The sequence below is a fragment of the Erythrolamprus reginae genome, chromosome 1 (genome assembly GCF_031021105.1).
Source record: "Erythrolamprus reginae isolate rEryReg1 chromosome 1, rEryReg1.hap1, whole genome shotgun sequence".
NCBI lineage: Eukaryota > Metazoa > Chordata > Lepidosauria > Squamata > Dipsadidae > Erythrolamprus > Erythrolamprus reginae.
This window is the reverse complement of record NC_091950.1, coordinates 238,697,596-238,723,182: the sequence shown is the minus strand read 5'-3', so window position 1 is coordinate 238,723,182 and position 25,587 is coordinate 238,697,596. Positions and strand designations below refer to the sequence as shown.

The 25,587-nt window shown below is 45.5% G+C and overlaps 1 protein-coding gene across 3 annotated transcripts in view; it reads left to right on the top strand.

Annotated features, from left to right (window-relative positions):
• The window catches only part of MACROD2 (mono-ADP ribosylhydrolase 2), a 1,339,842-nt gene that overhangs the window by 456,335 nt on the left and 857,920 nt on the right, over positions 1-25,587 (top strand). The window lies entirely within an intron of this gene.

The window sequence follows — 25,587 nt, the reverse complement described above, 5'->3', positions numbered from 1 at the left end:
GTGAAATATCTTCAAGAATGATCTTTCTTTAGAGTCTGGTTATTTCTTATATGAAGTGGTGTGAGAGGAACAGAGAAGAATAACATTGTTTATTATTAATTCACAAATTTTTAATGCAGCCATTCTCTTGCAGAGTTTGACTTGAAGATATGAATTGCTAGTGGATCTTTATGTCAAATCCAGACCTCTTTAACTTGAGAGAATGATTAAAAATGAAAACAGTTCAAGTTTTTTAAAATTCTTAACTAAAGTAAGAAAATGTCATAACTGCAAATTCTGCCTCTCATTTTGCCCTGGTTGCTGACATTTCTGAGTTTCTGATTAAAAAAATAATTAGTTGGGCTTTTACCTATACTGTATTCCTAAATATTTAAATTATTTGGATACCTTGATTTAGATAATAACATTGACCAGCTGCTAGCATAGACAACTAAATATTTAGTGATATTGTCTTTGCCATCTGAAGGGGGTTTTTTTTGTCTCTTGCTGTGAGCAAAATTAACTAGTATTTTAAGATCCTTCTTACTCAGTGTTATTCTCAGCAGGTGCTGCAGATAATTTTAAAAATACTTAATACTGTTGTTCTCTCTTAATTGATCATGTGTTGGCCTGTACCAGAAACAGTGAACTAGTGATAAATATGTAAGAATGGAAAAAAGCAAACAGAAAAAAAAAGGAAAACACCATTAGCTACAAACTGAGAGCTTATGTAAAATGATGATAATGATAATGATGATTATGATGCCCCTAGACCATATCAAAATGCAAATTTCCATAAACAAATTATTAATACAATTTGATAAGAGCAGTTTAAAATGGAATTTGATAAAATACAATTTAAAATGAAATTGGAATAAAATACAATTTTAAATGAAGTTGGAATAAAATACAATCTAAAGTGAACTTCAATAAAAATTTAAGTTATAGTTAAAATATAATAAAACTATGTTTCGGCATCACCCCTGCAGTCAGGCCTCAGCAGGCAACCACTCACATTCCCTTGACGAAGGCCCCAGGGCATGGTGCTGTACCCTCCCCATCTAGTGAATAGCTGGCCCTTGACAATCCTGCCCTCAATAGGGGCACTAGGGACTTCTGTGGGTCTGCTAGCTTTCCAAGGCCTTCCCCTACTCCAGTTCAGGAGGTCCTCCAGACCACCATGTCCTCCTTGCTGGAGACTGCCTCGTCAGTCATCTCTCTTCCTCTGGACCATGCCACCTTGCAACTTTTAATGGCCTCTGCAGTTCAACAGGGCCTATCAGCATGCCTGCAGTCCTTACACAGGCCTTCATTAGTGGACTCAAAGCGGACTGCTCACAGATCTGGGATCAGTGCCAGGCAACAAAGCCCTGATTACTACTCCGATGTCTCGGGGAAAGACACTGGAAAATCCTTGGTGGATTTGGACCAAAGCGACTACAGGCTGTCACATGACCAACAAGTCTTCAACATCCTTCCCCCCACCCAGGGCTCTTTAAGTCCTTGCTTTACAAGGCCCACTCTTTGGTGGGTCTGTATCGTGTGTCCACTCCCACGACCTCAGGTTCTCAACAACTTGACCAATTGTATGGAGAGTTCATACCAGACATGGATGTTGTTCTGGCCCCACAGTTATTTCTGGACAACATCCAGTGTCAGTGGTCGACCCTGGCCTCGGGCTTATGCAGTCTTCACTTGCCTGTAAGCATTTTAATGTGAGTCCAGAGTTGGCCTCTCTTCTTTCAGTACCCCTGGTATACGCCCCAGTGGTGGTCCTCATATACCATGTCTTAAGCATAAAACTTATCTGGAAAGACTTAATGAACACAATCTGTATAGTCTGGAGCAGTGTTTTCCAACCTTGGCAACTTGGAGATAACTGGACTTCAACTCCCAGAATTCCCCAGCCAGCATTCGCTGGCTGGGGAATTCTGGGAGTTGAAGTCCAAATATCTTTAAGTTGCCAAGGTTGGGAAACACTGGTCTGGAGGACAGAAGGGAAAGAGGGGACATGATCGAAACATTTAAATATATTAAAGGGTTAAATAAGGTTCAGGAGGGAAGTGTTTTTAATAGGAAAGTGAACACAAGAACAAGGGGGCACAATCTGAAGTTAGTTGGGGGAAAGATCAAAAGCAAAATGAGAAAATATTATTTTACTGAAAGAGTAGTAGATGCTTGGAACAAACTTCCAGCAGGCGTGGTTGGTAAATCCACAGCAACTGAATTTAAACATGCCTGGGATAAACATATATCCATCCTAAGATAAAATACAAGAAATAGTATAAGGGCAGATTAGATGGACCATGAAGTTTTTTTCTGCCGTCAATCTTCCATGTTTCTATGTCATGAGCCACTTCGGCCTTCCAGTGGTCGACATGTTCACAACCTCAGATAATGCCTACCTGCCAAGATTTTTCTCTCGGTTTCCATCCCAGGAAGCAGAGGGGATGAATAACCTCTGGGGACATTGTCTTTCAGGCCTTCTCAATGCCTTTCCCCCTTGCCCATCTTGCCTCAGGTCATCTGAAAGGTGTTGGAAGAGCGTGCAGAGGTGTATATTCCTGGCACCTCATTGGCTGAGGCGGGCCTGGTTCACAGACCTGAGGGCCCTTTCAGTGTCTCCTCCATGGTGGATTCCAGTGAGTCAGTCCTCACTCAGCCAGGGGACATTGGTCCCCCCAGTGGTACCAACTGACCACCTGGTAGTTGAGTGGTGGACTCTGAGACACCAGGATTACCTCAAAGTGAGAGAAACTGGCAAGATAGGTCATAAATGGCTGGCAGATCACATGACATGACATGCTGCAACTGTCATGTGTGAGCTGGTTACCAAGTGCCCAGTGTTTTCATATGGCCATAGGGATGCTAGGATGGCCACAACTTCAAACAGTCATAACTATGACATATGCATTGCCTCAGATCTTTGAAAGGTCTCTGAATAAGTATTGTTAATAAATTGGTCCTCACCTTTGCCTAAGTTATTTTTTATTATTATTATTATTATTATTATTATTATTATTATTATTATTATTATATTATTATTATTATTATTATTGTTGTTGTTGTTATTATTGTTATTATTGTTATTATTATTTATTAGATTTGTATGCCGGCCTTCTCCGTAGACTCGGGGCGGCTCACAAGAGCAATAATTCACGACAAATCTAATAATTTTAAAACATTTAAAAAACCCCATTATTAAGCAGACATACACACAGACATACCATACATAAATTGTATAGGCCCGGGAAAGATATCTCAATTCCCCCATGCCTGGCGACAAAGGTGGGTTTTAAGGAGTTTACGAAAGGCAAGAAGGGTGGGGGCAGTTCTAATCTCCAGGGGGAGCTGGTTCCAGAGAGTCGGGGCCGCCACACTGGCCTTGTCCACTTCATCAGGTGTCACCAGATCAAACTCTTCCCAGACAGATGGACAAGTACGGGCTCCAGTCACCTCGACTGACTCGTTGTCAGTCGACTCTGTTATCCAATTGGAGTTGAGGTCCGCCCGGATCCGAGTGATTTTATCAGCAAAAAACGTGTTAAAATCCTCAGCACTACTCTGTAAGGGCTCCCCAACTCCCCCCTGGTTAAGAAGGGAGCGGGTCACCCTAAACAGAGCGTCCGGGCGGGATTCCGCTGATGCAATCAAGGCGGCATGATACGCGCATCTTGCTGCCTTGAGCGCCACTTTGAAGCTCTTACAAGTGTTCGATTGGATTCAGACTTACTCTTCCTCCATCGCTTCTCTAGACGTCTCTTCTGGCAATTGGTATGTTTGAACATTGTCAATTTTTGATTATAAAGTGCTAGTAAGATGCTATTCCTAATTGGAAATTCAGAGCTTGGAATGCTCCCTGATTTTATGCGACCTTTGCATTTTCAGCTAGTAATGGTTGCAAGGAATCCATTTGAACAATTACATTTAAACTACACTTAGTCCATTAACTGTAACCTTTGCTGATTTGATGTGATTTGGCAATATTCCTCCATGACTTGCTACATCACACTTCAGCTATTTACAGTGACTTCTTTTTTACAACCATGTAATCCTTTAATTTGGGGTAGAGTCGGGGCAATTGGATGGAGCTGAGTATTTACTAGCCAGATGTCCTTCCGGATGCAATGAAGAGTTTGCAGCAGATTTTTTTTCTCTATGCCCAAGAAGAGAAACATCTGCCACTAACTATGATTGAACCCCCAACCTTCCCTATGGGAGGCAAACATCTTCACCACTAGGGCACTGCACCGTTCATACTTGCAGTATATTGTACAAACCTTTAAAAGTAAATTATGCAGTTAGTGTGGATTGTATGTTTTCAATCAGTCACATATTAAAAGTTGCTGAAACTTGGTGTCTGCATCATAAAATCTGTTCTTGCACAGATCATAGACTTCAAACCTGCAAAACTGAGATCTCAGCACAGTGCAGATCAGTTTACTATATTAATACCTATCTTTCAGAGTTTGGTCACTTGCAAATGTACACATATGCAGAGACAAAGAAGAAACTCATAGCTACATCTAAGCTCAGAGAAGGAAATCTTTGCTCATGAAATGAGATATTATTCTTGCTCTGCAATCAACAGCAGGACCTTCTACAGTCCACAGATCTTCTTTATGTTTCTAAACCATCAGGGGCAGTTGGGTAGAGTTGATCATAGGTAACCCTCAGTCTTGAAATACTATGGTATCGTGCTCTGGAAAGAGTTCATAGAACAGCGTCTAGTGTAACTAAAAAAGTCAATCTGAAAGTGGCAATCCCTTCCATACTGAGTGCTAATCCATTCTGTCCCCTGCCTGGCCCCCAGATTTTGCTGGTTCTGGGACTGCCTCTTTGCCTCAGCCTGCCGGACAAGTGTCTCCTGGAAATGGAGAAGGCCATGCTGCATCTTTAGTCTCCAAGCTGAAAGATTAGAGGTCAAGGTTCCCCAGCTGTTAATGTCAATTTCTGAGGTCTTTAAATCCCTCTTACAGATATCCTTATACCACAGCTATGGTCTCCCTCTGGGGCACTTTCCCTGCACTAGTTCACCATACAGGAGATCTTTCAGAATCCGCCCATCATCCATTCTCACAACATGTCCAAGCCAGTGAAGACATCGCTTTTCAATAGTGTATACATGCTAGAAATTCCAGCACGTTTCAAGACTGTGCTATATGGAACTTTGTCACGCCAGGTGATGTCAAGGATAGTTCGGAGACCGTGCACATGGAAGGTATTCAACTTTCTGTCTTGCTGTGTGTGAAGGGTCCAAGACTCACTGCAATACAAGAGTGTGCTCAGGACACAGGCTCTATTCAGCTGGATCTTTGTATGTTCTATCAGCTTCTTTTTAAGCCATACTCTCTTTGTGAGTCTAGCGAATGTGGTGGTTGCTTTACCACATTCTGTTGGTAGAATTGATAAAAGAAAAATTAATCCACCAATAATGTTCAGTGGTTAGATGAGCCCTACTGGATACAACCCCTACATGTCAATCAGATGGCAAATGGTTGGTTACTCATGCTTTACAAACTGAAATTTGATTTTGATTGCATAGTTTCATTTCCTTCAAAAAGTTTCAAATGAAGCATGTAATAGCTACTGTTCTGAAGCAATAAAATAAATTCTCTTTTGAAAGAATACAATATTTAGGTTGACTTGATGCTGGAATCTGCATCAGTAGAGAGATCCACACATCAGAGGGTTATTTTTTTTTAAAGCTAAAAGCTGTTGCAAGGAATTTAAAGGGGCATTTTAAAACACATTTCCATCACTGAATACTGTATACTGTGGATACTTGGCTAACCTGTGAACGGGAAGAGATAAAAGCTTTCTGTTGGTGGTGCCTACAGAAATCAAAGGGAAGATGAATGAATACACAGTTTTGATCCACTTGTGACATGTTTATTTTGCTGCTTGAAAACATCTAGCTAGAAATATTTATGTTAAATATAAAGTTGCACACGTACCCGAAAAAATGATACTGATGGAAGCAGACAATAGACATATAGTATATCGCATACTATAAAAGGTATTAGATGAAACAAAGAATGAAGCTCACAGAGGAACTAGTTGTCTAGGAGGAAAGAGTATCAAAGAAGCAAAAGCAGTGGCTGAGAATAACAGTCTTAAGACTCTCCCATTCATCTCCACCCCAAAAAACATAAGTAAAGAAAACACAACACTGCTGAATGGGAGACAGAGAAATGGATACTTCTTGTGAGATGGGTGGTGGTATTAATTTGATTAATAAATGAATAAAAATAAAATATCAGAAGAAGAGAAGGGTACAGCCACATCCTGGCGAGGAGCGAAGAAAACAGTAGCTCTAATTGGTGACTTAGTACTAAAGGAAACACAAACAGCATTTCCTGATTTGTGAATTGTGCTATCTGTCAGAATGTGTTAAGGCATGGATAAATGACATTGTCAAAAACAACTACAATCCCATCATCATGGATTTTGAATATCTAGGAGAGATATGCAAGACATTAGGGGTTTGGTATGATATTCTCATCCATCTTTCCAGTGGGGGTGTGTGTAGGGGAAAATACTGCAAGCTAATAACTGACTGTGCAAGTGATTGATTGAGGTGATTTGGATTTTAGGGCCATATTCTCATGGATAAGCAGTCAGTACCAGAATATGTGGTATATCCCATAAGGATTGCTAAAAAGATAAATGAGTGGGAAGGTGTTAAATTGCATATAGAATAGGGTAGGGTAGGGTAGGGTAGGGTAGGGTAGGATAGGATAGGATAGGGTAGTTTTGAAGACCCATCTTTGCTAGCAGGCATAAGGCCATATCAAGATCAATTCCGGCTGTAGCCATGAATAATTGATTAGGCGAATGTGGATTCTTGTGTTGGGATGAATAGGTTTTTAATTTTTTTTAGTTTTTTCATAGTAATTTTTAATATTAGATTTCTATACATGTGTAGTGTACTGTGTTTGTTATGTTGTACGCTGCCCTGAGTCGTTTGAGAAGGGCGGCATAGAAATCTAATTAATAACAACAACAAGAATAACAAGAATAACATAGGATAGAACAGAACAGAATAGAATAATTTATTGGCCAAGTGTGATTGGACACGCAAGGAATTTGTATTTGGTGCATATGCTCTCAGTGTGCATAAAAGAAAATATACATTTGTCAAGAATCATGAGGTACAACACTTAATGATTGTCATAGGGTACAAATAAGCAATCAGGAAACAATCAATATTAATATACTGAGGGCTTAAAGAAAAAACAACAACCCTAATGTAAGAACCACCTGTATATAATGTAGGTAGTTCTCAGATTATCATGGTCATTGGGACCAGAGTTGCTATTTCTGCTAATGTGATGTGAAGAAGCACTGAAGCTAGTGTACCATGAAGGCTTATTGAGTTCTGGAGACACCAAACTGGCCTAAGACCAAATGAAGAATAGAAAAGAGGCATATTATCAAGGCAAGATATCTTATGGCCTATACAGGGGGGGGGGAGCAAAACCTGGTAGTCAAAGCAGGTAACATAAATCCTGATAATGTATTAGAAAAGGAAAGTTGAAGAAAGAGAGAGAAGCTACCGTATATACTCGAGTATAAGTCGAGTTTTTTAGCCCAAAAAATGGGCTGAAAAACCCGACCTCGACTTATACTCGGGTGACTGACAGGTCACCACAAGAGGGCGCAAGCGGCTTAGAGAAAGACAGCCGTCTTTCAGCTTGAAAGAAGCGGCAACTGCCTGGTTAAGAAGGGAGAATCCACCCCCTAGCCAAACGGCTTTTTTACTGTTTAGCGCTCGAACGCTGCGCTAAACAGTAAAAAAGCCGTTTGGCTAGGGGGTGGATTCTCCCTTCTTAACCGGGCAGTTGCCGCTTCTTTCTGTTTAGCGCAGCGTTCGAGCGCTAAACAGAAAGAAGCGGCAACTGCCCGGTTAAGAAGGGAGAATCCAGAGTCCTGGTGGAGTTGGGCGGCAAGGAAAGAGGGAGAGAGAGAGGGAAGGAAGGAAGGAGTTAGGAAAGAAGGAAGACAGAAAGAAAGAAAAAAAAGATGGTAGAAAGGAAGAGAGACAAAGAAAGATGGTAGGAAGGAAAAAAGACAAAAAAGGAAAGGGAGGGAGGGAAGGGACTGAAGAAGGAAAGAAAAAGGAAAGAAGATAGGCAGACAGAAAAAGAAAGGGGGGGAGAAGGAAGAAAGGAAGGAGAGAGAGACAGAAAGAAAGAAAGACAGACAGACCTATGACCACAATTGAGCCCAAAATTGTGGTTGTAAAACAAAAGCGTTGTTCAGTGAGAATCACCACATTTTACTCAATCCATGGCATTTCCTAGCTCTAACAGTGATGTGCAAGCTAGGGAAGTACTGGTACATCTGAAGGTACCATATGTGTAATGTTCTAGTTATGGTTAAATGTGTGGCAGAAAGTGGACTCTGGGTTTGTTTTTCCTATTACAGTAAGTGAGGTTGAATGTACCGTATACAGTATACCGGTAATTTTACAAGAGCTCCCTCCCTCTCTCTCTCTCTCTGTAAATATACCGTACATATACAGTTTATATAGTAAACAATGTACGGTATATTTTTGTGTGCCTGTGTGTAATATGTATGTATACATATGGCATATATACATAGAATTAAATAGTATATTTTGGATGTTCAGTAATAGTAAATAGAGAGGGAAATTGTATCTCTTTGAGGCAAGGAGAGGCCAAATATCCTAACCCTAACCCAAACCAGCAGGAGCAGTGGGGGATTGAGGTAAGTACAGTACTTGCAATTTTTTTGCCTATACTGCCTTGGGGTACATATACCTGTTTACCCTCTTTTAAACTTACAGAGCTAGTTTACTGGTTTTCTTTGAAATAAATATTCTAAAACATTTACCCTACTGATGCCTCAATTGATGTAATTTTATTGGTTTCCATTTTAATAAGTTACCAGTAGCCGCTGCATTTTCCATCCTCGACTTATACACGAGTCAATAAATTTACCCCAATTTTTGTGGCAAAAGTAGGGGCCTCGACTTATAGTCGGAGCGACTTATACTCGAGTATATACGGTAATTCTGATTGCACAGGACCAAGCCTTAAGAACAAATGCATACAAAGCCAGAATTGAGAAGATAGCAACAAATAGCAAATGCCTCCTCTGCAAACAAAGGTCTTAAATTTGATCATGTGACCCCGGGGATGCTGCAATTGTTGTACTGGTACAACATAGTCATAAGTCACTTTTTTCAGTGCTGTTGTAACTTTGAACGGTCACTAAATGAAATGCTGTTAGTCGAGGACTACCTGTAATGATATTAATAATAATGACTGCATAAAAATAGATTATATTTAAAATATGAAAATATAAGTTTTAACACACTTTTTGACTTGAATTGTTGATGCAAAATAATAATTACAATAATAACAGAATATTATTATAACATGGAGGTCTTCTTTCTCCTACCTGAGCAGGAGACCCCATATGATTCTGGACAAATGGCTGTGTAATGTCTTCTTAAAAATCTCCAGTGATGGCACACCCACAACTTCTGGAGGCAAGCTATTCCATTCCTTAATTGTTCTCACTTCATTTTAGATTGGATCTCTCTCTCTGTGATAAGCTTCCTTCTGTTACTTCTTGTCATGGATTCATCTGATTAGCATCAGCGAGAGCACTGGTATTTGGCTAGAGATTAATCAGTTTTAGTTGTAAGACACTACACTCTTCTGGATTCAATCTATTCTTATTGATCTCCAGAAATTTACTGACCTCCTTTTGACTCCCAAACATTCATCGACCGCTTGAATAGTCCCACTGACCCTCAGGGTTGATATTGGGTTACCCTGTCTTAATACATATAATTGAAATGACTCTGATGACTTGACTACAATGAAGTATCCTATTTAAGGAAAAGAAACAGGAGCAAAATAAAGGAAGAACTTCCATAGCCAACTCCTGGAAAACCTAACTGAATGAATTTGCAATACTAAAGAGAGCATCTGGTTAAATCATAAATACTATGTTGGTGTCTGTTATCTCTCCAAAGAAGGCAAAGTGTGGATGGTCTTTTCTATAAGCAATCTTTCAAAGCAGTATAAAGTAGTAGTGATGGGAGGACTTTAATTATGCCAACATGTATTATGAGAGAAAATCTGCCAAACATCATGCTACCAGAAATTTATACTGATAGGTTTGTCTTTCAGGGGATAGAAGAAGAAATAGAAGTACAGTGTTACCTCGATTTTCACGGGGGATGTGTTCCAAGACCGCCCGCAAAAGTCGAATTTCCGCGAAGTAGAGATGCGGAAGTAAATACACTATTTTTGGCTATGAACAGTATCACAAGCCTTCCCTTAACACTTTAAACCCCTAAGCTGCAATATCTCATTCCCTTAGCAAACGTTTAGATTATTACTCACCATGTTTATTTATTAAAGTTTATTTAAAAAAAATTATTAAAGGTGGACGAAAGTTTGGCGATGACGTATGACGTCATCGGGCGGGAAAAACCGTGGTGTAGGGAAAAAAACAGCAAAGTATTTTTTAATTAATATTTTTGAAAAACCGTGGTATAGCCGTTTCGCGAAGTTCGAACGCGCGAAAATCGAGGGACCACTGTACCAGCAATTCTTAATGTTATGAAAACAGACAATATATAGAGTGAATAATAGGAATTTTGAGGATATCATGTGCTGAACTTCTTGATACTAAAGAAAATAATAGACTAAAGTTGACTGATACATACTATCATGGCACATACAGTACATACCATTAAAAAAAGCAAAATTGAAAGAACTCAGAGCAGTGATTAGTAGATTTCAATGCAAGAGGAACAAATGAGAAAAATGTACACCAAGTTGGGAGTTTCCAAGGAAAAACGATACTAAATAATGAAAAAAAGGAAAGGAAAATGTGGCTACAGAAAAACTTTTAATAAAAATGGGAAAATGGGAAAAGACCAAGTTATCACAAAAGAATACAGACATAATTTAAGTGTTGCAGAGATAACATCAGGAAGGCTAAAATTCAGAATAAGCTGATTTGAAAGGGAACCAAGAACAACACAAAGGGCTTCTTCGATAAAAGCATATATTTCTTATATCACATTGTCAACGACAATTGCAAAAATGCTGATAGGTAACCAAAAAAAAAAGGGAGACAGATATCCGAAGATTAAAATCTGAAGATTGACAGCAAGCTTGGTGTAGTGATTGAGGCGTCAGGTTAGAAACTGAGAGGCTATGGATTCTAGTTCTGTATTGTATAGAGAATAGAATAGAATAGAATTTTATTGGCCAAGTGTGATTGGACACACAAGGAATTTATCTTGGTGCATATGCTCTCAACGTACATAAAAGAAAAAGATACATTTGTCAAGAATGATGTGGTACAACACTTAATGATTGCCATGGGGTCAAATAAGCAATGAAGAAACAATCAATATTAATAAAAATCTTAGGATACAAGTAACAAGTTACAGTCTTACAGCCTAAGAAGGAGGAAAAGGATGGTAGGAATGATGAGAAAAACTAGTAGAATAGAAGTGCAGATTTAGTAAAAAGTCTGACAGTGTTGAGGGAATTATTTGTTTAGTAGAGTGATGGCATTCAGGAAAAAAACTCTTCTTGTGTCTGGTTGTCTTGATGTGCAGTGCTCTGTAGCGACGTTTTGAAGGTAGGAGTTGAAACAGTTTGTGTCCAGGATGCGAGGGTCAGTAAATATTTCCCCCGCCCTCTTTTTGACTCTTGCAGTATACAGGTCCTCAATGGAAGGCAGGTTGGCAGCAATTGTTTTTTCTGCAGTTCTGATTATCCTCTGAAGTCTGTGTCGGTCCTGTTGGGTTGCAGCACCAAACCAGACAGTTATAGAGGTGCAATTGACAGACTCAATGATTCCTCTGTAGAACTGTATCAGCAGCTCCTTGGGCAGTTTGAGTTTCCTGAGTTGGCGCAGAAAGAATATTCTTTGTTGTGCTTTTTTGATGATGTTTTTGATGTTAGGTGACCATTTTAGGTCTTGAGATATGATAGAACCTAGAAATTTGAAGGTCTCTACTGTTGATACTGTGTTGTCTAGTATTGTGAGAGGTGGAAGGGTGGAAGGGTTTCTCCTAAAGTCTACCACAATTTCTACGGTTTTGAGTGTGTTCAGTTCTAGATTGTTCTGGTCACAGCACAAGGATAGTTGTTCAGCTTCCCGTCTGTATGCGGATTCATCATTGTCTTGAATGATGATCACTGTTGTATCATCTGCAAACTTCAGTAGTTTAACACAGAGGTCCCCAACCTTTTTTGCACCAGGGACCGGCTTTAAGCTAGACCAGTTTTCCATGGCCCGGTGGGGGGGGGGGAGCTAGCTGTCAGCGGCGCCGTAAAAGGGGCGATCAAGAGAGGAATGGGTGAATGAATGGACGGAGGGTGGGAAGGAAGGAAGGAAAGAGGGAAGGGACAGGAACAAAAGAAGGGTGCAAAGGAAGCAAGGAAAGGTGTGAAAGGGGAGAGTAAGAGAGGAAGGAGTGAAAGAAGGGAATGAGGGAGGAAAGAAGGGAGGAAGGAAAAGGAAAGCAAGAAATGGAGGGAGGAAAGGAAGGAAAGAAAGAAAGAAAGAAAGGGGGAAGGGACAGGAACAGAGGAAGGAAGCAAGGAAACTTATGAAAGGGGAGAGTAAGGGAAGAAGGTAGGAAGGAGAAAGAAAAGAAGAAATAGAGGAAGGGAAGGTAAAAGAGAGAAAGAAAAAGAGCAAGAAAGAAAGCAAGAAAGAGAAAGAAAGAAAGGCAACTTCAAAGAAAGGCTCACTGAGCATCTCTCACTCTCTCTCTCTTTCTATCCCTCTTTCTTTCTTTCTCTTCCTTTCTCTCTCTCCTCTTCCTTTATCTCCTCTCTCTCTCCCTCTCTCTTTCTCTCCCCCCTCTCTCCCCCTTTCCCTCTCTCCCTCTCTTGCTATCTCTCCCCCCTCTCCCTCTCTCTTTCTCCCTCTCCCTCTCTTTCTCTCTCTCCCCCCTCTCTTTCTCTCTCTCTCCCCCTCTTTCTCTCTCTTCTTCTCACTTTCTCTCTCTTGTTTTCTTTCTGTCTCTTTTGCTTTCTCTCTCTCTCACTCTTTCTTGTTTTCTTTCTCACGCTCTTTCTCTCTCTTGTTCTCTCTCTTGCTATCTCTTTCTCTCCCCCCCCTTTCTCACTCTCTCTTTCTCACTTTATCTCTATCTTGCTGTCTGTTGCTCTCACTCACTCTCGTTCTCTCTCCGTTCTTCTCAGCGATGACGCGCTCACGCCCTGCCCGCCTCACCTTTGCGAGAGCACTTTCGCCCCGGGCTCTCAGCAAGGGGGTTTGCAGGAGAGGCGGGGCCGGCGAAGGTGATATTGAATGTCGGGGGAGAACGGGTGGTTGCACGCGCTCCCTATCCCCCTGCTAGCCCACTCGGAATATTCAAAATAAGAAAAGCCTTCGCCGGCAAAGGTTTTTCTTATTTTGAATATTCCGAGTGGGCTAGCAGGGAGATAGGGAGCGCGTGCCGCCCGTTCTCCCCCGACATTCAATATCACCTTCGCCGGCCTCCGCTGAGGAAAGCCTTTGCCGGCATTTCCTCTCGGCGTCAAGGAGGCGCAGCGGCGGGTGGAGAGAGGGAAGGGGGGGGCAGCGGCGTCCCTCCTGGCCTTGGCGGGCCGCCCAACCCTCCCCACCTCATGCAAACGCGGCGGGCGGCGGGGGGAGAGCGAGGAGCCGGTTCCGGCGGGCGCGGGGCTTGGCTGGCTGGCGGGGGGAGCGCCGCTGGTGGTGTGGAAAGGCCGAGGGGGCCCTGGCGCCGCGGACCGGCTGAAAAGCCCCAACGGCCCGGTCCCGGTCCGCGGACCGGCGGTTGGGGACCTCTGGTTTAACAGATGGATCGTTTGAGATGCAGTCATTAGTGTAATAGAGAGAAATGGTGAGAGTACACAGCCTTGGGGGTACCTGTGCTAATTGTACATGTATCTGATGTGATTTTTCCCAGCTTCACCTGCTGCTTCCTGTCTGTTAGGAAGCTTGTGATCCACTTACATGTGTGTTCAGGTACCACTAGCTGGTTTAGTTTGGTTAAGAATATACAAAGCCATCTAGGTGACTGGGCCTGTCACTTTCTCTCAGCCCTTGGAAGGAGGCAAGGGTAAACCACTTCTGAAAATCTTACCAAGAAATGTGCAAGGACTTGTCTATAGTAGGTGGTCTCTGAGAATTAGACATGATTGTACAGGGAGGAAAAATTGGAATTTTTCAACAATGTAATGATTATTAAATGACAGTATAGACATGCCTTCCACACCTAATCATAACTCATTTTTGATCAAATAACTCTTTTAGTAGACATAATGTATTTTAATCTCAACAAAATGTACCTTACGACATTCTCATTAGCAAGGTAGTTAATTATGGGCCACTTAGCATGCCAATTAAGTGAATACGTGGCTGGCTCAAAATTCATCCTGAATGATTCTTCATCAAACTGTAAGAAATAATTTCATGGGGATGACAATATTTCACCAGGGTGAATTATCAAGGTGTACCATATCAGAGTATTTAACATGAAAATATTTATTTAAAACAAAAACCTGTGTTGCACCTATCCATTTTTTTTGTTCTTTCGCTAAAAATTTGCCAACCTTTTTTGTTTTCCAGAAAATTATCTTTATTTATTTATTAACATTTGTATGCCGCCGTTCCATTCTGAACCTCTAACTATAGACATCTCCCAGACCAGTGATGGCAAACCTTCTTTTCCTCAGGTGCCAAAAGAATATGGGCGTGCACTATCACACCTGCACAAGTGCCTACACCCATAATTCAATGCCTGGGGAGGGTTAGGTTGGAAGAGGCTGGAAACGGCCTGTTTCCCAATTTCTGGTGGGCCCAGTAGGCTTGTGTTTTACCCTCCCCAAGTTCCAAAGGCTTCCCTGGAGCCAGGGGAGGGTAAAAACGCCCTCTCCCATCCCTCATGCAACATGGAGCTGGGTTAGCGCAATGGCTTGCATGCCAGCAGATATGGCTCCGTGTGGCATCTGTGGCACCCATGCCATAGGTTCGCCATCACTGTCCCAGACCAACAACAATATGAATAAAAATCAAGAGTAAGGTGGGAGGAATGTATTTGAAGCAGAGGCGGAGTAACGACACGGACACAAAGAGCTGGATTTAAAATGGGTCATTTTTATTAATTAAATTTACATAATTTATTCATTAAATTAGCATAAATTTAACTATAACCCTAACAAGGACCCACAGGGGCGGAAAATGACATCAGAAAAACTTCTGGGGCAACTTATGGGCGTAGCTCCATGCTGATCCAGGTGAAGGGCCCCGCCCTCACCCGAATCTCTGCCATGCACCTGCATGTGGGAGGTCTCGCCGTCTAACCCCTACAAGGGGAAAGAAATGGGCGGGACCCAAAGACAGATTCCCCCCAATTGCTCAGGTCGTTTAGCACCATAAGCCTTTGGAGAGAACCTGTCAATCATCCCCAAAGATGCCCAATGGAGAACACGCAGTTGCTAAACACCATCCAGTTTTCCGCCCCTAACCTGCCTACCCAAATGACCAGAGGTAAGCCAATTAGCCTAAACAGGGGGCAAAGCACCCCCTAACCGCGTATCCGTCACCGCAGTGTGGAATAGGCGGAAAAACGGTCGCATAAAATACCGAGACCGCCAAAAATTCCTATTCGGCCCCCCTAAGGGCGACCCACAGTGGCACACTGAAAGATAGGGAGGGCGGGTGGGTGTTCGCTCTGTCGTCGTCGGGGCGAAAAGGAGGCCCAAAGCCTGCACAGCCCATTTTATAGGGCTGGCAGGCTCCACCCCCGATGACGTCATCGGCTATGGCCGATGCTGCCCCAAAATGGCCGGGATCTCACGAAATCTCACGAGATCCCGGCCCCCAAGATGGCGGCTACACCGAGGGCCGTGTCTCCCTGCCCCTGCGGCAAATCCGGGCCGGGGAGTAATGTCACCGGCCGGGCATTCTAGGGACAGTTGGTTGCAGAAAATAGGGAGAGCAATTGCAGAGATTTGTCTTCTCCCATAAATATCCTCATCACCTCACTTGAGGGTGGGATCTTAAATAGACACTTTCTTTGTGATCTGGCAGGATGAGCAAAGTCATTTTGTCAAGATGACCTTAAGGTAACTTGACCAGAGTCTTCAGAGAGAGGTGGCATACAAATCTAATAAATTATTATTATTATTGTTGTTGTTGTTGTTGTTGTTGTTGTTGTTGTTATTATTATTATTATTATTATTATTATTATTATTATTATTATTATTCAGCTGGTTTGTACCAGTTCAGTGGTACTGGTAGTAGCGACCTGTGGGTGAGTCCCTGTCCCAATGCTATGCCGTCCTATTTAACCATGTTTTCAAGCAGCATGTGTGTATGCATGCTGTGCATGAATGCAAAGCGCATGTGTGGAAAGCCGCATGCATGCTCATATTTTTGGTGCGGGCTGAATCGGTAGGTAAATTATATGAATCCCGCCTCTGAACCTGATGCTATGTTACATAGGGTTTTATAGGTGATAACAGAGATGGGTTACTGCCTGGATGGGGGGAACGCAGTGGGATAGTGAAAATAGAGTTACACCCCAGAGCACCCAATTTGCACTGAAAGATGTTGAAAGAAAATGCAGGGGTGAAGTTTAAAGCAAAACCAGACTCTTGAGAATTTCAGCTACCCAAACCAAGAACATGAAGTAAAATATCCAACCAATGAAGTAAATGGATCCGGTAGACAGTTTGAGGATTATTCTTTTGATCTCACACACACCATTATTAATAAACTATCCAGCCTCAGCAGCAGGCATATGAGCAACTCCTTCATTGAGTTGTTTCTTTCTATGTTCTGGGTAAGCTTTTACAGCATGCACTAGCTCTCTCCTCTGCCTGAGCTATGAGCTGAGTCCCAGCCACTCAGCTTAGTAGGATAGAGGAGTTTGTATACGCAGGCCTGATAAAGATGCTTTCCCTTTAGGCTTCACTCTGTTGTCCTCTGGCATTTTTAGTTCTCCTTAATCTTCTTTTCCAATTTCTCACACCTGCTCTTTCATCGGAGCAGCCTTCATGCTTAGCAAAGCCCAACTGGCAATTATTCATACTGTGGTGCCAGGACAGTGTTCTCTATTCACCACAGAACCCTTCTTGCAGCCATGTAGTAATCATCAAATAAACCATTTTGCAATGTGGTACCTGCCTGTTAGACCTCTGGCCATCACATTCTATGTCAGCTGCAATTTCAGGGTCATGTTCCAAAGCAGCTCATTTGATATCAACCCAAAATTTCCATATGGTCTTCAAGTGCAGCTCCAGATAGAATGAGTTATAGGAATTCAGTCCAGAGATATCAAGGGCATGAGTTAATGGTAACGGCCACAATCTGTTAATCTACTAAAGCTGGATAAAGGCTTTTGTGGCCCGAACCTCTACCTGTCCTAGCAGTAAATTAGAGTCTGGGAACACTCTCGGTTTGCAAGCATGGTCTTTTTCTGGAAGTACAACTCATTCAAAGTCTTAAGCAGAACTAGTTGGCTGGCTCCCGGATTAATAGCCACCCCATCTTGCTTAAGCTGCATATGAGCCTATACCAGAAGTGGCAAACTTGTGTCATGTTGCCGTCACATGATGTTTTATGACATCTTTCCCATTTGCGGAGCTGTGGTGGGTGTGGCCTGTGTTGTCAGGATTTGAAACCTGAGGTAATATTCAAAGTACAGTGGAAATGCTTTCATTATTGTAAAATAGAGGGAATGCTGAGTCATGATGCATTAGCAGAATGATGCAATCTGTTCTACAACCTGATTGGTTAATACTTGTATATAATACACCTTTGCATAGATATGGTCTTGTGGTTAGTGGTTTGTGGTTGGTTTATTGTGGTTGGTTGGTCTGTTGTGGTTTAGTATAGAGTCGTCTAGTGTAATAGTTTGGTTAGGCGTTTTATAATATAGTATAGAGTTAATAGTTTTTGATACTAAGAAGTAGTAAAAGCCTTTTGAGAAAGAACTCCTGCTGTAATTAAGGAAACTGTCCAGTGCCTGGTATCCTCCACATTTCCAATGCAAGTTCAAAAATATCTCTGACATGTGTGTGATGCATCTGGCCCATGGGCCACTAGTTTGACGCCCCTGGCTTATACTTTCCCTCCCTCCTCCCATCACACATCTAACTTCTAAGTATTTCTTCCCCCTAGGCCTTACAATTTATGCATGGTATGTTTGCATGTATGTTTGGTTTTATAATAAGGGTTTTTTAGATGTTTTAGTATTGGATTGTTACATGTTGTTTTTATCATTGTTGTTAGCCGCCCCGAGTCTACGGAGAGGGGCGGCATACAAATCCAATAAATAATAATAATAATAATAATAATAATAATAATAATAATAATAATGCCAGAGTCGCTAAAAATCGAGATGCAACGACTCTGGCATAAGACAGTGAAAGTGGTCCCAGTGGTACTTAGCATGCTGGGCGCAGTGCCAAAGGATTTCAGCGGACATTTGAAAACCATCGGAATTGACAAAATCTCCATCTGTCAATTGCAAAAGGCCGCTTTCTGGGATCGGCAAACATAATTCGCCGCTACATTACGCAGTCCTAGGTGCTTGGGAAGCGTCCGACTGGTGATTAAACACAAAATCCAGCATAGCGATCTCGTTTGCTGTGTTGTACTGACATAATAATAATAATAATAATAATAATAATAATAATAATAATAATTTAGAGGATTAGGTATACAGTACTAAACTTGAAGTACCTCCAAGTACTTTTTTTTATTAGCCTGGAATGAAGATGCACAGCTTGTTATCATCCATATATTGATTATACCTTACTTGTGCCAACAGATGCATTCTCCTGGTGGATTCACGTGGATATTAAGCAAAATGAGCAAGAGAACTGAGACCTAAAGCATTCCATACTGGAACGCTAAAAATGTAATCACCAGAATCCATCAGGCATATTTAAGTACCACTAATGCCAATAGAGTTAAGCAGGTACTTCAAGCATTCACACTGAACATTATTTACCAAATGGTACCATTGAGTTCAGATACCGAAGAGGTAGGAGACTGGCAGTGAGACTTCAGCTCTTTATTGGCTATAGTGAGAAAACATCAGCCCCTTAAATATCGCCGGCTCGACTTACCGGCCCACGGCGCTTTTGCGGAAGGGCCGGGCAGACTCGGACCCTTCGATGGCGGCCGCCATCTTGTTTTCGGCCGAAATCTCGCGAGACGAGATTTCGGCCGGGAAGGCCTGGCCCACGTGGCCGGGCATGACGTGGGGACCGGGCGGGGCTTGCTGGCCCTATTTAAGGGCGGCAGGCCTCGGGCCAAGCCTTTTCGCCCGGACCCAGCACAGGAGCAGACACTCGGCTGAGAGCTGCTCCGGTCGCCATTTTGGGTGGCCTTGTGCGCGGCCGCCATTTTGGCTGGCAGCGTGGGCGAAAAGTTGCCGGAGGTGCCCAGCAGTGTCGGAGGACTCGACTGGAGCCACTATTTCTTCTGGAAATCCCCCTCGGGCCCGAGGGGGACTGGTAACCTTCCTCCCGGCTGGGAGGAGGGCGCGGTTAGGCCTCGCCTGAACTTGGGGTGGGGCTGCTTGGCCTCTGGGGGGGTACCCGGTCTCGTGGTGTTCTTGGGGGCCAGCTTTAGGGCCGTTAATCGGCCTGCACGTGGGGGGAGCCTATTCTTTCTGGGCCTGTGATTAAGGGGTCTGGGGGTTTGGACGGGCTTCTCCCTTTGTATTACTTGGGAATTCAGGTATGGCTCCAAAGAAGAGGCCTGCCACGGCCCCGGTGGCTCCGCCTGCTGCGCGTCCCAGGAGGGCCCTTAGGCCTTCTGCCCGGGCTCGGGCCAGTAGGGAAGGGCCTATGGGGGTGGTTCCTGTGCAAGGGGGGGTGGTTTCTTTGCCTCCTGCCCCTCAACCTGACCCTTCTCCTGCCATGTCTTGGGCCAGGGTTTTGGAGAGGCTCGACGAGCTCGAGCAGTGGAGAAGTGGATTGGGCCCCGGAGGGTCCCTCGAGCAGGTTCCTGCGGCGTTGGGAAGAGATCCGGTTGCGGCCCAGGCTGGGCAGATGGCTCCTGCTGGACGACTGGCCCCGGCGGGGCCGATGGCGGCTTTCCCGGGCCCCGCAACGATGGGCCCCCCATGGATGTCATCAACCCCGTACGGGGCAGGTGAGGCTGCACCACACACTACACCGCTGTCCTTTCTTACTTCACCCACCTCGGGTTTCCCCCCCGTCGGGGGTTGGGAGTGGGTCCAGTTTTTTGGGGTCTTCCACGGGCACCTGCGGGCAGGTCTGGGCGCCGCCGGTTCCTCCTTCGGGGCCGCTGGCGGCTGGCCCTGCCCCGCTGCCCGGGCCAGGTCTTACGGGGGCACCTACGGCGCCCGGGGCAGGGGGGTGGGTCCCTCCAGCCCCTGCTGTTATGCCCCCGCTCCCTGTCTTGCCCTACCCCCAGGGTGTTGGGGTTTTCGGTGTTGCGGCTAACTCGGTATGGGACCCGTTCGCTTGCATTAAAGCAGGGGCCATCCCGTGCGGGTTGCCGTCTACACCTCTTGGATGCCACCTTCACCCTTCGGTGAAGGAGGCTATATGGCGGGGTGAATATGTGGATCTTTTTTCGCTTTTGAACCGAGAGGTTCCCAAGCAGGAGAAAGAGATTGTCCCAGGGGAGAAAACAAAGAAAACAAAAGTAACAAAATGCTTCAGCTCCTGGCTGTATGCTTTTCTTACTTATGGGTCTGTGGTGATTCAGAGGCAGCCGGCTATGGCCTCTGCCATGTTTAAATATATAGATTTGATTGCCAGGGCCCACTTCGAGTATAAGGGCACCATATGGCGCCATTATGATAAAGGCTTTCGTATGAGGATGGCGGTAGAGCCTAATTTGCCTTGGGATATGGTGGTTCCGGACCTTTGGTTCCGGGCCACGCATATGTCTGGAAAGGAAGGGTGTGAGCGTACGGATAGTGGGCACTTCATAGAGGAGGAGCCTGGCGCGGCTTCGCCGGCCAAGGCGACTCCTGGTGTGGCTGGCAAGGGGGCCTCGCCCGCTTGTCACGAGTTTGCTGCAAAAGGGGCGTGTTTTCGTCCCTTTTGTAAGTACAAGCATGCCTGCGGGAATTGTGGGGGGTCCCATGCAGCTTCAGTATGTCCCCGCCCCAAGAAAGGGGCGGAGAAGAAGGGCGGGGGTCCAGGAAAACCTCCCCCACCAGCTGGGGGAAAAGGGGCCCAGCCCAATTGATGTTTCTGTGCTTGAGGGTTGGTTGGTTGACTACCACCCTCGCCCGAGAGCCGAGTTGCTCTTGAGGGGTTTCTCTGAGGGATTTAGGATCCCTTATGTGGGTGTTAGGAAGGCTTTCATGTCGGACAACCTCAGGTCGGTTGTCGGACATGAGGACATTGTTCGGGCTAAGATTCGAAAGGAGGTGGCTGAGGGCAGGGTCCTTGGGCCTTTCCCGGAGCCACCCTTTTCGAACCTTAGAGTGTCCCCCCTGGGGGTGGTCCCCAAAAAGGCGAGTGGTGAATTTCGGTTGATTCACCATTTGTCTTTTCCGAAAGGGGAGTCAGTGAATGACTTCATTCCTGACGAACTTTGTTCAGTCCGGTACGCATCCTTTGATGCGGCCGTGGCCATGGTTAGGGAGTGTGGGGTGGGAGCCCTTATGGGTAAATGCGACATTAAGTCGGCATTCCGGCTCCTCCCCATTCACCCAGGCGACTTCGAGCTTCTGGGCTTCCATTTCGAAGGTGGTTTTTATGTGGACAGGGCATTGCCAATGGGCTGCTCTGTTTCCTGCTCCCTTTTTGAGAGCTTTAGTACCTTCCTGGAGTGGGTGCTCAGGAGGCGTAGTGGCCTGGGTTCGGTCGTTCATTACCTTGATGATTTCTTGATGGCCGGGCCGGCGCACTCGGAGCAATGCTTTGCTTTGATGCGGGACTTCGAAGCCCTTTGTGATCAATTGGGGGTGCCTCTAGCCCCTGAGAAGACCGAAGGCCCTGCCACCAGGATTACCTTCCTCGGTATTGAACTGGACTCAGAGGAGCAATCTTCCAGATTGCCCCTGGATAAGTTGATTAAAATCAGGAGCAAGCTCGAGGCGGTCTTGGGCTGCAGGAAGGTTACTCTTCGGCAGCTCCAGGAATTGGCCGGGATCCTTAATTTTGCCTGTCGGATAGTGGTGCCAGGCAGGGCTTTTTCTCGCCGGTTGTATGATGCGATGAAAGGGCTACGTCTGCCCCACCATCGTACCCGCTTATGCGCTGGGGTCAGGGCTGACCTCTGCGTGTGGCGGGAGTTTTTGGAACATTTTAACGGGTTGTCTTTCTGGCGGCACGAACTTCTTTTGGAAGCGGAGCTGCAGCTATGCTCCGACGCCGCAGGGACTTGTGGTTTTGGGGTAGTGTTAGGTGACCAGTGGTGCTGGTCGGCATGGCCTCCGGAATGGAGTGCCTGTTCATTGGTTAAGGATTTGACCTTTTTGGAGCTTTTCCCCTTGATAGTGGCCTTAGAGCTCTGGGGAGAGCAGTTTAGGGACAAGACTGTGCATTTTTGGTGTGACAACCTAGCGGTTGTCCATGTTGTGAACGCCCTGTCCTCTAAGAGTGACAGGGTAATGCGGCTTGTCCGCCATTTTGTGCACAGGTCCTTGTCTCTAAACGCATTGTTTTTGGCTAGGCACGTCCCGGGGCTAGATAACGGGGTGGCTGACGCCTTGTCCCGTGGTCAGTTGTCCAGGTTTCGGACCCTGGCCCCGTGGGCCCGAGAGTCGCCAGAGGTGTTTCCAGCCCACCTGTGGAGCCTGGGCGGGCTCCCGAGAGCTGGAGAGATGAGGCCTCCAGGGCGATCGCCTTGTCCGTAGCACCTGGCACCCTGCGAGCTTACCAGCGTGCAGGTAAGGAGTTTGGGGATTTCAGGCAGGGTAAGGGTTACCCCCATAGCTGGCCTGCCCCGGTTGAGCACCTAGCTGAATTTTGTGTCCTGCTGAAGGGGCGTGGCCTTTCAGTTAGGACTATCAGGTCTAGGTTAGCCGGCCTCGCCTTTCTGTCCAAGGCGGGGGGGTTTAGTGATTTTTCAGGTGATTTTCGCATCCGGAGGATGCTGGAAGGCTGGGTGAGGGAGCGACAGGGGTTCCCTTCTGACACTCGTCAGGCCCTGACAGTTCAGCAGCTGTCTTTGATTAATCAGGCATTCGACAGTCTGTGTGCCTCTCTGTACGAGGCCCGTCTTTTTAGGGCAGCGACTTGCGTTATGTTTTTTGGGGCCCTCAGGGTCAGCGAGGCAATGGCCTCCTCACAGTCTGACTTGTCGCTCCGCGCTTTCCAGCTTACTGATCTGACCTTTAGGCAGGGGGGTGTCTCCCTTTTGGTGAGACATTCCAAGACAGATCAGTTACACAGAGGGGTTAGAATTGAGCTTCGCGCAGCCACCGATCAGTCTGTGTGCCCGGTGGCTGCTTTGCGGCATTTTTGTGGCTTGCGGGGGTCAGGGCGGGGGTACCTTTTTAAACACCAGGATGGCACCCCCCTGACCCGGTATCAATTCTGGGCGTTAGTGTCGAAGGCAATGGCTCAGGTAGGCATGGATCCCGCCGGCTACGGAACGCATTCGTTCCGCATCGGCGCCGCCACTAGCGCGGCACTTTCTGGTTTCCCGGCCCAACGGATTCAGGAGATCGGCCGCTGGCGGTCAGCGGCATATTTGGGTTATGTTAGGCCCGCTGAGGATTCTGGGCAGGGTTTAGGCTAGGTAACCTCTCTGTGTGTGTCCTCTTCCAGGTTCCCAGTCTAGGCAGAAACCAACGGCGCTGCTGTGTGGCCACAGCATGGTCTTTTGGGCCGGCCGCTCAGCAGCCAGAAGCGCCATTGGGACCCAGTTGTCATTGGGACGGTGGGTCAATGTTGTCTGGATGGGCCGGAGAGGTATGCGGTGGGAGGGGCTCCTACCGACGTTGCTGGGTAATCAGCATCTCAGGGCTGTACCCGGCGCTGCTGGGCGGGCGGCTACCCAGGGTCGCGCCCAGATGGGACTGGGTGGTCGGCAACCCATAGCCGCACCCAGATGGCTGGTCTTACACCTCGGTGGCAATGACCTGTGCCTGCTTGGTGGTCTACCGTTGATCATCCAGGCGCGCGAAGACCTGCGGTGGCTTCGCACGGTGTGGCCCACCACGCAAGTGGTGTGGTCAGAGATCCTCCCAAGGATCGTTTGGAGGGACGCCATTTCCCTTAGGGCCATACACCGGGTCAGGCGTAGGGTGAATAAGGCCTTGGGAAAAACAGTCAGGGAATTAGGTGGGGTTGTAGTGGCCCATCCCCTCATCACAGTAGATCGGCCGTGGCTTTACCGGGCCGATGGCGTTCACCTGTCAGAACAGGGGAACGCCATTTTCTTACAGGACCTGCAGCGGTCTCTGCGTGAGCTGGCGCAGATAGAGGGGGGAGTCGGGGGGCCAAGATAGAGATCTGACCCCCGCTCCGTGGCAGGTTAGGGGCGGAAATCTGGGTGGTGGTTCAGCAACTGCGCGTTCTCCCTTGGGCATCTTTGGGGATGATTGACAGGTTCTCTCCAAGCTCATGGTGGGTGCTACCTGCGCACTTGGGGGGAACCTGTCTTTGGGTCCCGCTATTGAAGTCCCAGGGTAGGGGTGAGCCGGCGGGACCCCCCTCATGCGAGTGCATGGCAGGGTCTCAGGTGAGGGAGAGGTCCCTCACCTGGACCAGCATCGACTACGCCCTTAGTTGCCCAGGAATGTTGACCTTTTACGTCATTTCCGCCCCGGAAGTGTTTGTTTGACCCTGCAGGTCCACTGTTTCCGGGTCATAGTTGAATATGTTGATTTATGCAAATTTATGCTAATTCATGCTAATTTAATTAATAAATTATGCAAATTTATTTTAATAAAAATGACCCAAGTTTAAATCCAGCTCTGGTGTCCGTGTCGTTACTCCGTCTCTTCTGCAATAGGGAGCCCTTTTGGGAAGGAGCCAATCAGAATTTCTCTGCTCCATTTCCTTGGTGGACTAGAGTGAAAACTTCACAGCTTCTCAGGACATAACAGGTACCTTTTTCTATGTATCTAAAGAGAGAGTTGAAACAAGGTTCAGATTAAATTATTTAAACATTTCATCTGCAGGCAGTTCTGTATCAGGCCCTGAATACCATCTGTTTGCCTATCAGAGAAATACAGGTAGCCAGAAGCATTTTTATTTACCTTGCTGTAAAGTGGCTGTTAATAAATATCAGCACACCTAGCATTATATCTGCTTGCTCCTGTCTCATAGGCTGCACTTCATCTATTTGAAATGCTTTTAGCAAAGAATTGCTTATCCATGCCTGATGTATACTGGGTTTCATTTTCTAAGGGAAACAAGCATAGGTCAAATGCTGGCAAGATGGATTGGAAACTGTTTCCAGCTGATGGAAATGCCTTTTGTAACTGAATGGGGGGATTTGAAATCTAATCCACTGTCATGGGGGGGTGGGGGGGTGGAAAGCAGAAAACAAACATTCAGTGTTTTAGTGGGAGAAATGCTCTGTGTTTGGCTTTAAGTAAGAAATAGATCAGGAACAAAAATAAGTTGTATAGAAACCATAATTCAATTAGACTTAGATAATGTGTCA